The sequence below is a fragment of the Anomaloglossus baeobatrachus genome, chromosome 1 (assembly GCF_048569485.1).
Source record: "Anomaloglossus baeobatrachus isolate aAnoBae1 chromosome 1, aAnoBae1.hap1, whole genome shotgun sequence".
Lineage (NCBI taxonomy): Eukaryota > Metazoa > Chordata > Amphibia > Anura > Aromobatidae > Anomaloglossus > Anomaloglossus baeobatrachus.
In genome coordinates, this window is record NC_134353.1 from 688,283,536 (window position 1) to 688,297,711 (window position 14,176).

Sequence of the window (14,176 nt, forward strand, 5' to 3'; positions counted from 1 at the left end):
ATAGAAATCCCATGCCCACTGTGTTTCTTTTCTGTGCTGTGTAAACTAACATGCAGTGTGGCTTCCCGGGCCCCAGCATGTCAAATTATGCTTGCAGAGATGCGGTCAGGGTGGAGGGACACAGTCACTAGTATAGCTGGGACCACCGGGGAAGCTGAAACAGATAGCATGGCAACTGTGGATGGGCACAGGGGTACCGATGGAGCCAGGAAAGAGGCAAAGGACACTATACTAACACGAGGATGCGGACGAGGGGACCTGACAACTAGCTGGCTAGGCTGGTTGGTGATAGGCTGAGAGGCCCTTCTAGGAAATTACACACTGGCCCTTTAAGAGAAGGGCAGCGGTGTGTGTGCGCACCCTAGGAGCACTCCTGGAGGACCTGTGTGGCATACTCAGACCCTGGGAGGGAAAAGCAGAAAACACCCACATGAAGGACCATGGAAAAGCCAGGCAGCGTTGTGCGGGCTGGCCGCAACTGTGAGTGGGCGTCCCTACAGGAAGGAGAGCGAGCGGTGCAGGGACACCAGAGCTACATAAATGAACATTATTTTGTCATTTTCATGACTAAACTTTAAACAAATTCAATGAAGCACCTGGGGGTTCAAGGTGCTCTCCAAACATCTAGATAAGTTCCTTGAGGGGTCTAGTTTTCAAAATGGGGTCACTTGTGGGGGAGCTCCATTGTTTAGGCACCTCAAGGGCTTTGCTAATGTGACATAGCACCTGCAAACCATTCCAACTATAAATCTGAACTCAAATATGGCGCTCCTTGATTTCATTTTATACTGTGCCTCAAAAGTAGTTTTCGAGCACATATGGGTTATAGGCGTACTCAGGAGAAATTGCACAACAAATGCTAAAGTCAATTACCTCTTGTTACCCTAGTAAATGTGAAAAAGTTGGGGTTAAAACAAATTTTTGTGGGTAAAAATATATTTTTTCATGGCTCAAGGTTATAAAATTCCGTGAAGCACCTGGGGATTCAAGGTGCTCACCAAACATCTAGATACATTTCTTGAGATGTCTAGTTTCCAAAATGTGGTCCACTATTTAGGGGTTTACATCAGTGGCTCTCCAAACACAACATGGCGTCTGCTAACGATTCCAGTTACAGTCAAATAACACTCCTTCCCTTCCGAGACTTGCTGAGCACCAAGACAGTGGATTTCCACCACATATGAGGTACTGGCAAACTCAGGAGAAATTGCACAACAAATTGTGTGGTGCATTTTCTAATGTTATTCTTGTGAAAATAAAACATTTGGGGTTAAAGCAACAGTTTATAGAGTACACATTTTTTTTTTTATTTTCAAAGCTCATAAAATTCTGTGAACCACCTGGGGGTTCAAGGTGCACACCAAACATTTAGATAAATTCCTTGAGGGGTCTAATTTTCAAAATGGGGTCACTTGTTTTGGAGCTCCACTCTTTAGGCACTTCAGGGGCTCCTCAAACATCACATGGTGTCTGCTAACAATTCCAGTTAATATTGCGCTCAAAAAGTCAAATAGCTCTCCTTCCCTTCCAAGCCCTGGCGTGTGGCCAAACAGTAGATTTCCACCACATGTGGGGTATCGGCGTACTCAGGAGACATGGGACAACAAATTGCATGGTGCATTTTCTCTTGTTACCCTTTTGAAAATGCAAAATTTGGTTCTGTAAATTTTGTTGAAAAAATGAAAAATTGCTGATAACATTTGAACCCTTCTAACTTCCTAACAAAAAAAATGATGTTTCAAAAATTGTGCTGATGGAAAGTAGACATATGGGAAAAGTTAAATATTCACTATTTTGTGTGACATATCTCTGGTTTAGGAGCATAAAAATTGAAAGTTTGAAAACGGCAACATTTTCAAAATTGTTGCCAAATTTCTGACATTTTCACAAATAAATGCAAAAGATATCATCCTAAATTTACCACTATCATGAAGTACAATATGTAATGAAAAACATTCTCAGACTGACCGGGATCTGTTGAAGTTTTCCAATATTATTAGCTCATGAAGTGACACTGATCGGAATTAAAAAATTGGCCTGGTCAGGAAAGTGAAAACAGGCTTCGGGACGAAGGGGTTAAATATTATTTGGCAGTTTTATGCAAAGAAAGTAAAATATCTGTATAAATAAAAATGATGCAACTTTCTGATATATTTTAAGTCCTTACATTTGTCATGCTATTATCTGACAGTGAATGAGAACGCTCTAGTGTACATGCACACCCATAAAGGTATACTGATCTAGTCCTGCTCTCTACTGAGAATCGGATTCAGTTGGATCCAGCCTGGACAATGTAAACTGGTATCATCAGAAATCGGAGATATTTTTTCTGCGTCCGTCTCACTTCAGCCACCCGTTGGGTACTGTTGACAGCGGTTCTGAGGCTCTGTTCTCCATAAAAAGCTGCCTGTGCACTGGCTATTACCATTACAATGGTCTTTCCTATTACACACTAAGCCAAAACTGTCATGGCATCTCACTAGTGTAATTCATTTTCTGCTAAAATGTTTCTGACCTCAATTCAAGCCTTGTTTTAACGCGTTTTCACATTGAATTGTGAGTTTTGTTAATCACTTAACTATTTGCAACCAACATCTGGCTCAGCAATGAGCAAATGGTGTTAATTATTTGCTGAATGTTCAATAGACAAATGCACTGACATAGTATAAAGAATCTATTTACTGTCTGTACTGATCTCTAATTAGGAACTTGCTCATTCATGAATCTGTGTGACCAAGAATGACTAATCATTTAATGCTTAAACCGATAAAATAAATTGATGTACGGCTTGCAGTGCTTCACGTGTCCACTAGGTGCAGCTCATGCACCATCCTCTGGAGCCTCACGGATAAACACATTTTATGTGTTGATGTCGCGAGCCGTATTTTTCTGGCCTTTCCCACTGAAATATGCATCTCTTTTTGTAAATTGAGTTTCTTTGCTGTATGTGTTACTCTACTTTGCATTAATTTGGCAAATAATGAACAGATTTTTACGTGCCAGTAGCAAAATGGGGTATGAAAAAAATATCTTCATCATAGTTTGTAATATAATTTGGTGCATACAGAATATTCCCACATACCATGATGTTACAGCAGCACAAGTGACAGATGGTCTAGAGGGAAAGGTTTGCATTTTTGCAGATGACACAAAAATCAGCAACTCAGTCGACATTCAGGCAATATAATATAGAGGTTAGGGATTTAGTTAAAGTACTGCAGCAATGGAAGATATTTTGAAAATTGCTGTTTATTGTGAGTAAGTGCAAAATAATGCTCTCGACAGAATGTAGTCATAATGTCAAAGTGTTAACAAAGACAACACATGAAGGAGACTTAGCTTGTTACCTAAGAGACTTCTTAAGTGTGATAGCAATGATAGCAACATAGCATTTGTAAAGGAATGCGTATATGCAAAAGAAAGAAAGGAGTTATGCGGGCGTCACATGGTACGATCTATTGTGCGATCGCACGAGCGATCGTACCCGCCCCCGTTGTTTGTGCGTCACGGCCAAAACGCTGCCCGTGTCGCACAAAGTCGGTAAACCGCCGTCACACGTACTTACCTGCTGAGCGACCTCGCTGTGGACGGCGAACATCCTCTTCCTGAAGGGGGAGGGACATTCGGCGTCACAGCGACGTCACACAGTGGCCGGCCAATAGAAGCGGAGGGGTGGAGATGATCGGGACGTAACATTCCGCCCACCTCCTTCCTTCCGCATAGCTGGTGGGTGCCGCAGGACGCAGGTAAGCTGTGTTCATCGTTCCCGGGGTGTCACACGGAGCGATGTGTGCTACCCCGGGTACGATGAACAACCAGCTGAAAGAAAGATAAACAGTTTTTTTAAAAAATGAGCGACGAGTGACAGATAAACGATTTGCACACGATTTGCAAACGTTTTGCGTCGCTCGTAGGTGTCACACGGGACGACGTCGCAAATGATGCCAGATGTGCGTCACAAAAAACGTGACCCCGACGATCCGTCGTACGATAGATCGTCTCGTGTGACGCCCGCATTAGAAGCTAATCGTCTTCATGTACAGGTTTTAAATCTCTGGATAGAAAGCACTTAAAATATGAAATTGAGACTTATGCATAAGGCTAGGTTCACATTTCCGTTGTTTATTATCAGTCACAATCCGCCGCTCTGATAAACAACGCAATCCGTTTGGCGGATTCCGTTGTTTCCCATAGACTTATATGAGCGGCGGATTGTGACTGATGCCCTTGTGTTGCATTCGCCGCCCGACTGATCAGTCGTGGAACGACTGACCGGCTGGCTCAGGAACGCAGCTTGTAACTTTGTTTGAGCAGCGGAATTCTTTTGATATCGCTGTGGATGCTCTCTCTCGGCGGCCGAACGATCAGCTGATCGCCCGGCAGCCACCTTCTATGAGCGATCAGCTGATCTCCCGGCCGCCGGCTTTTGAGAGTGACTGCGCTCTCAAAAGCCGGCGGCTGGGAGATTAGCTGATCGCTCTCAAAAGCCGGCGGCTGGCTTATGAGAGCGATGAGCTGATCATTCACAATAGCCGGCCGATCAGCTGATCGTTCTCAAAAGCCGGCGGCTGGCTATTGTGAACGATCACTCGTTTTACAACGGAATCCACTTTCTCGTGACAATGAATTCCAATTCTTGTCACTCGTTGTACAACGCATCAGTCACAAGCGTCAAGCAACGCATGTGACTGATGCAAAACAACGGAAATGTGAACCTAGCCTTAGGGGTAGATATGTAGCACCCAGAGGGCAGGGGGATTCAGGCATGGGGTTCTCGTACCTGAGTAACTCATCACAGGGCTGGTGTGATGATCCGAGATATCGTGGTTTCCTGCCTGGCTTTGTGCCCCGAGGTCTATACCAATCGTAGGGAAGATGATGGGGGTAGTAGTAGTAGAAATGTCGTGATGCCACCTGTGGTATGCGGCCAGGGATTAGCTGCCGCTGCTGTCGCTATCCTCCGGGGCGGATGGTAATAGCAACCAGAGATGGTATCGCTCCTCACAGGTGAAGTGGCCCTGGGGAGGATGATGAGGGGAATAGTGATGGCGATGGCCTTTAATGCCGAAGTGCGGGGCACCAGCGCCGGTAATAAGAGTCTGAGTGAGATGCTGTGTGTAACGCCTGCCTGAATCAACAGACTCAGGTGGGATGTAATGGACAGACTAGAGGGAAGCCACTCACCAAGCAGGACCCCCAGAACCCTGAAACCCTTTAACCCCTATACAGGGATTTGGAATTACACAGGGCCCTGGAGATCACTACCTGTGGAAGGCTGCAGTCCGATGAGAGTAGTCGTCAGGCAGGGTCAAACCAGGAATAGCAGAACAGGGATAGAATCGGCAGACAAGGACGTAATCAGAAAACATAGCAGAGGTCAAATCCGGATCGGGCAGGGAGATACAAAAACAGCAGGCAGAAGGGTAGTCAGAAAACACGCAGAAGTCAGCACACAGGAATCACAAAACAGAATAGGACAGACCAGGAGCCAGGAAATCAGAACTATCTCTGGCAGAGGTGAGCAGACAGGAGGAAAGCTAAGAAGGGTGTGGTGTCTTCCCATTGGCTGTAGCTGAACACTGGCAACTTCAGCTGGAAGACACACGCCACCCACAGTCAGCCAGTGGTACTGCAGATGCCAAGATAATTCAGCCCAGGGGATGATCGGAGCCTGCGCCCTCCGGTGCTGCTGGCATCGACTCCTCTCCCATCACCAGCACCATCCATGGCAGGAACACGGCGTCGCCTGGCGATCAGAGCAGAAGTCGCTGGAGCGGACTCCGGTGGTGATGTAACACTGCAGTTCCAGGTGTCTTTACTAACTCTTTGTGCCACTCGCCTCGGAGGAATGGTCACTCGTTTTGATGGGCTCCGTCGAACCCGGATTCCTTTGGAGGTCAGTCCGGTGTAGTGCTCGGTGAGTCCTTTCCTCCTAGAGCCTTGTGTGTTGGATCCCCGTGTCTTAAAGCTACTTGGGGACCCCAGTCCATCTCGAGTAGTACCCTTGTCCCTATTTTCATGTGCCACGGCTCCGCAGTGGGGCCTGGCTGTGTACAAGGCCCCGGATCCTATCTGGCACTGTGCTTTCGGGCTCTGTGTGCTCAGGGAAGCTTTCAACCTCCCCGTCGCGGCAGATTCTGCAAAACTAACTTGAAGTCTGATCTTCCCTAGGGTCCTGCACCCTGCGCGGCACCAGTTCCGAGGCAGCGTTTAAGCTCACACCTTGGCAACCGCAAGAATGACTCCTCTGTCCCACCAGAGCACTGGTCACACATGTCTGCTCACTTCCTTTCCTGATGGAGAACTCCCTAACTGTTGTGTTGGCTCCTGTTGTGGTGGCTGCTCCTTCCCCGGGTCCCTGTCACTTGTGGGTGGTGCACCCCATGTTTGGAGGCTACCTTAAGACCCTACTCCAGCCCGGTCCCCATTGGGGAGGGCAACCTGGTGGTGTATTTGAGTGTGTAAGTGGTGAAACCGGTACCGACCTCCTCCAGATCCAGGTTAAGCACTACACCTTAAATCATGTGCAGTACTCTGTGGCGACTAAAGCCTCAGGGGCGCCACAGATACCTACCATCAATGGCGTAACTAGAGTATGATGGGCCCTGGTGCAAAATTTGGACCTGGGCCGCCCCCTTATGTTGGTCAGATGTATATACAGTATATGTATTAATACATTTAGCATTCTAAATCCTATAAAAACATATGAGTTGCCCCCCATTATTTAGTAATGTCCCCCATCCTGTTCTAACATCCCTCATCCTGGGCTTCTTCCTCGTAAATATGTCCCCCATCCTGTATATATGACCCCATCCTGGCATATGTGTCACCCATCGTAGTATATATGTTCCCTATTCTAGCCCACGTCCTGGTGTATATATAACCCCATCATGGTAAAAATGTCACCATCCTGTGCCTGTTAGCCACACATGTTTGCTGATCAGATCAGCAGACATGTGCGAGGATTACCGCAGGCTCACCGCTAGAGGGAGGGAACTAAGGACGTACCAGTACGTCCTTGGTCTTAAAGGGGTTAATGGGGTTGACTCACGGACAAAGCACATTTTAATCAATAGATCTTTGAATAATAAGTGACTGCTCTGCTCAGCCATTCCAGCTTGGAGACATGAGGAAAGCAATCACTGTGCTATTCTGCTGCTGATCTGTTAGCTTGTGGTACCACAAGCCCATTTTAGATTGTGCCATCACTTCTTGTGCTGCTGCTGATTGAAGAAAGAAGATCTTTCTTCCATGTTCCTGTCTCCTTCATTTCTCTAATCTATTCCAATCCCTCTCTCCCCCGTTTTTCCACTTTCACCCCTCTCCCTAACCCCTTCCCCACCTTTCCTTCTGTTACTGAGCACCAATGAGTGCTTGATCACTGGTCAGTACTTGATTGCTCATTTTTTGAAGGTTTTTTTTTCTGTACCACTTCCGTGCTTACAACCAAAGATTGAGCCACAGATTCTTGATTTTGTGGCCTGAACAGGAATCCAGTTTGACACTGCCAGCCTCACAGAAATTGACTTTTTCAAAATCTTTTTCTCTGAGAATTTCGTAAATCTCATGATGGCTGAAACAAATTTATATACCAAACAGAGCTTGATCCAAAACCCCTCTTCATCATTTTCTAACTGGACTTCTGTAGACGCAGTAGAAATGATGAAGCTTTGCTCTTCACATGGGGATAGTGAAGTAGTCAGAACTTCAGCAATATTGGAGTGTTGATGTTTTATATAACACTCCAGTGATTCACATGGCTATGACCCGTAAACGTTTGGAAGGTCATTCACAAATTTTTGCAATTCAACAATAATGCACAATGGCCTCCCTGACATAACCCCAATTTTGACTGACTTTGCAAAATTTGTCCAGTCATTGATCATTTCAACAAGTTTGCAGAGTGTACATTCCCCCAAGAAACATATGCATGGATGAGTCCCTAATACATTTCAAGGAAGGGCCGAAATTCTGGCAATATGAGCAATAAGAGTTCCAAGTATGACATTAAGCTCTACAAGCTGTGCAATAATACCTCAGAGTACACCCGCAGATTTAGAGTTTCTGAAGGGCAGGACACCCAGATTCAACCCCCTGAATGCCCCCCTGTCATGGGATTGAATGGGAAAAATGTGTGAGATTTGGTGCATCCACTGCTGGATCAAGGTTATCACCTCTATGTAGATAACTTTTACACCAGCATCTCAATCTTCAAGTCCCTCTTTGCCAGAGCTACAGCAGCATGCAGTACTGTGCGCAGAAATCAGAGAGGCCTCTCTAGGTCACGAATTGGGTAGCTACTCAGAAAGGGTGAGAGCAGAGCCCATTTTAGTGACAACATGTTCAAGTACAAGAGGGATGTCCTTTTCTTTACCACAATACATGGTGATGGCAACATCCCCATTGCTGTGAGGAGTTCAATCTACATAGGTCCACAAACCAAATTGTGTCCTCGGATACAATAAAAACATAGGGGGAGTTGATATCTCTGATCAAGTCGTCCAGCCCTAGAGTGGCATGCGCAAAACTCACGTAGTGGTACAAAAAGCTGGCTGTGTACATTGTACAGATAGCTATGTATGGCATTTATGTACTATCACGATGTGCAGGCCAGACTGGCACATTCCTTCAGTTTCAAGAAGTAGTGATCAAGGCCTTATATTTGGAAGTCAGGAAGGAGAGGCCCCCAGTACTTCTGAAACTGAAGGTCCCCATATAGTGCTATGGCAATATTTTCCAGGTGAGGTCCCTCAAACTGCAAAGAAAGAATGGTCACAAAAAAATCAGGGGCTCTCTAAAGGCGACATGACACCCGCAGATAATTCCATCAATGTCTGCTTTCTAACATCTCATTTCTTCCTTTCGGAGCTTGAAAATGTGTCCAAAACATTTTTTCCCCACCACATATGGGGTATCATTGTATTCGTTGTCCAAATTTTGTGGTCCATTTTCTCCTTCTATCCTTGTGAAAAAGGTAAAATGTAGAGCTAAAGCAACACTTCTCAGGAAAAATAGATTTTTTTTTCATTTTCGCAGTTTAACATTGTCAAATTATGTGATGCATCTGTGGGTTCAAGGTGCTCACCAAACAGCTAGACAAATTCCTTGAAATGTCTAGTTTCCAAAATGGGGTCACTTGTCGGGATTTCCACTGTTTAGGCACCACAGGGGCTCTGCAAATGCAACATGGCATCATCTAAAGATTCCAGCCAATTTTACATTCCAAAAGTTAAATGGCTCTCCTTCCTATCCAAGCTCTGCTGTGCGCCCAAACAATTTTCCACCACATATGGGGTATTGGCGTACTCAGGAGAAATTTCACAACAAATTGAATGGTGCAAATTTTCCTGTTACCTTTGTGAAAATAAAAAAAATGTATCGAAAAGAACATTTTAGTAGGAAAAATATGATTTTTTATTTATACGGCTCAACATTATAACATTCCGTGAAGCTCCTGGAGGTTCAAAGTGCTGGAATTGTGAAAATGATAAATTTGGGGCTAAAGTAACATTTTTGTAGGAAAACTTAAAATGTTAACATTTCCACATTGCTTTAGTTCCTGTGAAGCACATGAAAGGTTAATAAACTTCTTGGATGTGGTTTTGAGCAGTTACATATGTAATTTTTAGAATGGTGTCAGTGTGGGGTATTTTCCGTCACGTAGGCACCTCAAAGTCACTTCAAATGTGATGTGGTCCCTAAAAAAATGGTTTTGCAAATTTTTTTGGAAAAATTAGTTATTGCCGATAAACTTTTAACCCTTCTAATATTGTAAAAAAAAAATTATGCTTATTATGTTTCAAAAACGGTGCTGATGTAAAGTAGACATGTGGGAAATGTTATTTAGTAACTATTTTGTGTGACGTATCTTTAGTTTGAGGGCATAAAAATTCAAAGTTGAAAAATTGAGAAATTTTCTAAATATTTACCAAATTTCCATTGTTTTCACAAATAAATGCAAAACTATCATCCTAACTTTACCAGTACTATGAAGTACAATGTGTCATGAAAAAACAATCTCAGAATCACTGGGATCTGTTGAAGTGTTCAAGAGGAATAAACTCATATAATGACACTGATCAGAATTGAAAAAATGGCCTGATCAGGAAAGTGAAAACAGGATAAGGAGTGAAGGGGTTAATCACCATACTATTAACCAAACTGAGCTGAGACCAAACCCTTGGACCATGTCCATGCAGCATTTCTCAGGGGCTAGACCTCAAAACACATAGATCAAAGAGACATGACCCCAAAACCTCACAGCCATTTCTCTACGGAGATCTGCAAGCCTAATTTAGAAATATCAATCCCCACACATAAGAAATGTACATTATACCATCTGTATAATCCAGATGTAAAGCCTTCGAGGTCCACATGTCAATATGTGAAACCAAGGATGGTTGAGATTTCTCAATTCTTTCAAGGAAGGCAGATTCTTTACCTGACCACAGTAATCTTGGAACTATTTCAGAAAAAAAAATAAAGGAAGCATTTGGATACAAACATTTTAGCAAAGAAAAATCTCTACTCATTTCCCATAACATCTGTTAGTACTCCCAATGTCACTACTGCAATGGAATTTAGTCAATGGGGATGGAGTTCTCTACATTCACTGCATTCAAAAGGTCCACTGACAAACGGTTTTAACTCTACTAACTTTTAACATTATTCACAAGAGCGTCAAACTGAACCCTAAAAAAATATAATTTTTATTTCAACTACGGTACCTATATCTGTTAGGGCCAGGTGGACGGGCAGACCCAGGTGGTGGATCCACTGGGCCGAACTCCTTGATGAAGGTAAGGGGTCCGGTAGCTGGAGCACTACGGGTAGCAGGACAGTCCGTGCACAAGAGTAGAATGGAGAAGTCCCTGGGACCACGGAGTCACTGATGGTAGTCCGGGTGTCGGAGCTCAGGTTCGGAAGCCGAGATGTTGTCAGGCGGAGTCCGGAACCGATGGAGCGAGAGGACGGGTCACCACAGGGATCAGAGATGGAACAGACTGTCAGGATGGCAGATAGTCAGCGTTCAGGGTTCAGGATTCGGCAGGACCGGATGGCGAGGCAGGACCGGCTCTAGAAGAGAGAGAGGTGAGTATCTCACAGGAACACAAGGAGACCTGACTCCTAGCTTGGGAAACACAAAGAACAGGCCCCGCCCACTTGGACACTAACCCCTTTTATACCCTGTACCTGTGTGCTCAATTTCCTGTCAGTGGACGCTGGCCCTTTAAGAAAGGGTCAATGACCGCACGCGCGCCCTAATGCGCATGCGCGAGGCCCGGGTGCCAGAAGCCAGGGCAGGGAGCGGTGAGAAGGAAGCAGGAGAGCCGGGCTGGGGCTGAGTAGCCGACGGGCGCCGGGAGCGGGGACCAGGACGCCTGGGAACCGTAGGCAATGGAGGCTGGAGACCGGGGAGCGGCGGACGCCGGACAGAGGAACCGGGGAGCGACGCAGGGAAGCCGGGGAGCGTGGCAGGTGAGCCGGGGAGCAGAGCAGGGGACCCGGGGAGCGTGACAGTACCCCCCCACGCCCGCTCCCCGCAACCGGGACAGAAAGGCACGGATCAGAGGCGTACCCACATTCTCCCGGGGTTCCCAGGACCAATCCTCAGGACCATACCCTGCCCAGTCCACCAAGAAGAACTGACGGCCCCGTACGATTTTCATGGCCACGATATCCCTTACCGCATAGATGTCGTCATCGGCAATAGGAGGAGGAGCCGAACTGGCAGCAGCGGAGAAGGGACCAAGGACAACCGGCTTGAGCAGGGAGACGTGGAAGGAGTTGGGTATCCTCATCGTGGCCGGGAGCTGCAGCTTGTAGGAAACCTCATTGATCTTGCTGAGGACTTTAAACGGCCCGATGTAGCGAGGTCCCAGCTTGTAGGATGGTAGCTTCAATCGGACGTACTTGGAAGCAAGCCAGACGAGATCTCCTGGAGAGAAACACGGAGGATCCAGACGCCTCTTGTCTGCGTGTCTCTTCATCCGCAGGGAAGCACGTCCCAGGGACGCCTTGACTGAGTCCCAGATCGTTGCAAAGTCACGGGCTACAGCATCAGCAGCAGGGACATCCGAGGAAGAGGATACAGGCAATGGGACGGAAGGCTGAAGTCCGTAAACGACATGGAAGGGAGAGCTGGAGGAGGACTCACTGACGTGGTGGTTATGGGAGAATTCAGCCCAAGGAAGAAGCGTGGACCAGTCGTCATGATGGGCGTTGACGTAGTGACGTAAGAAGGAGGTCAAGATCTGATTGACCCGTTCCACTTGGCCGTTCGACTGAGGATGGTAGGCTGAAGAAAAGTCCAGAGTCACTCCCAGATGTTTGCAGAGAGCCCTCCAGAAGCGGGAGGTGAACTGAGTTCCTCTGTCGGACACAATGTGTGATGGAAAGCCGTGCAAGCGGAAGATGTGTTGTATATAGGCGTCAGCGAGTTCCTGGGCAGAGGGCAGTCCAGCCATAGGGACGAAATGAGCCATTTTAGAGAACCGATCCACCACGACCCATATGACTGTGTGTCCGGAGGACAGTGGCAAGTCCGTAATAAAGTCCATCGCAATGTGTTGCCACGGAACTGAAGGTATAGGCAGAGGCAGAAGACGGCCATATGGCAGGTGTTTGGGCGTCTTGTTCCTGGCGCAAGAGGAGCAGGCTGAGACAAAAGAAGCGACATCCGTCCGAAGGGATGGCCACCAGTAATGACGTACAATCGTACTCCATGTTCTCTTCTGACCAGCATGACCGGCTATTTTCGAGGCATGGCCCCAGTGTAACACTTTTTGCCTGTCAGTCTCAGAGACATAGGTCTTCCCGGGCGGTATCTGGGCCAGGGTGACAGGAGTCACCGGAATGATTTTACTAGGACAGATGATGGGCTGGGATGTCTCCTCCTCCTGCTCCATGGGCATGAATGACCTGGACAAGGCATCTGCGCGTACATTCTTGTCCGCGGGTCGGAAATGGAGCTGGAAATCGAATCTGGCAAAGAACAAGGACCACCTGGCTTGCCGTGGGTTCAGTCGTTGAGCAGACCGCAGGTATTCCAGGTTCTTGTGGTCCGTGTAAATAATAACGGGGTACACTGCTCCTTCCAGAAGGTAGCGCCATTCCTCCAGAGCCAGTTTGACTGCCAATAGCTCTCGGTCACCGATGGTGTAGTTGCATTCAGGCGCTGAGAAACTCTTGGAGAAGAACCCGCAAGTCACCATCTTCCCGGAGGAGGACTTCTGCATGAGCACTGCTCCGGCTCCCGAGGAGGAGGCATCCACCTCCAAGGTGAACTGTCGGTTTAACTCCGGACGGTGGAGCACAGGAGAGGAGGCAAATGCCCGCTTCAGAGAGCCAAACGCGGCGTCGGCCGCAGGTGACCAGTCCTTTGGATTAGCCCCCTTCTTGGTCAAGGCGGAGAGAGGAGCAGTCAGAGCCGAGAAGTGAGGGATGAACTGGCGGTAATAGTTGGCGAATCCCAGGAAGCGTTGGATTGCCTTTAGTCCAGAAGGAGGAGGCCAGTTGAGGATGGAAGAGACCTTCTTCGGATCCATCTCCAGTCCGGTATCGGAGATGACGTAACCCAGGAAGGGAAGAGAAGACTGCTCGAAGACACACTTCTCGTACTTGGCGTACAGACGATTTTCCCTCAGTCGTTGTATTACCAGCTGCACGTTCTCTCTGTGGGTCTGGAGGTCCGGAGAAAAGACCAGGATGTCATCAAGATACACCACCACACAGACGTAGAGAAGGTCTCGGAACACGTCGTTCACCAATTCCTGAAAGACTGCTGGTGCGTTACACAGGCCGAAGGGCATCACACAGTATTCATAGTGCCCATCGCGAGTATTGAACGCGGTCTTCCATTCGTCCCCAGAGCGGATGCGGACCAGGTTGTAGGCACCCCGAAGATCCAACTTGGTGAACACACGAGCTCCTCTAAGCCGATCAAACAATTCGGGGATGAGCGGCAGGGGGTACTTGTTTTTCACGGTGATTTGGTTCAATCCCCGGTAGTCTATGCATGGGCGTAGGTCACCTTCTTTCTTCTTAACGAAGATGAAGCCTGCTCCAGCAGGAGAGGAGGATCTCCGAATGAATCCCCTTGCCAGGCTCTCTGAGATGTAAGTAGACATGGCCCTTGTTTCGGCAGGAGACAGCGGATATATCCGTCCTCGAGGTG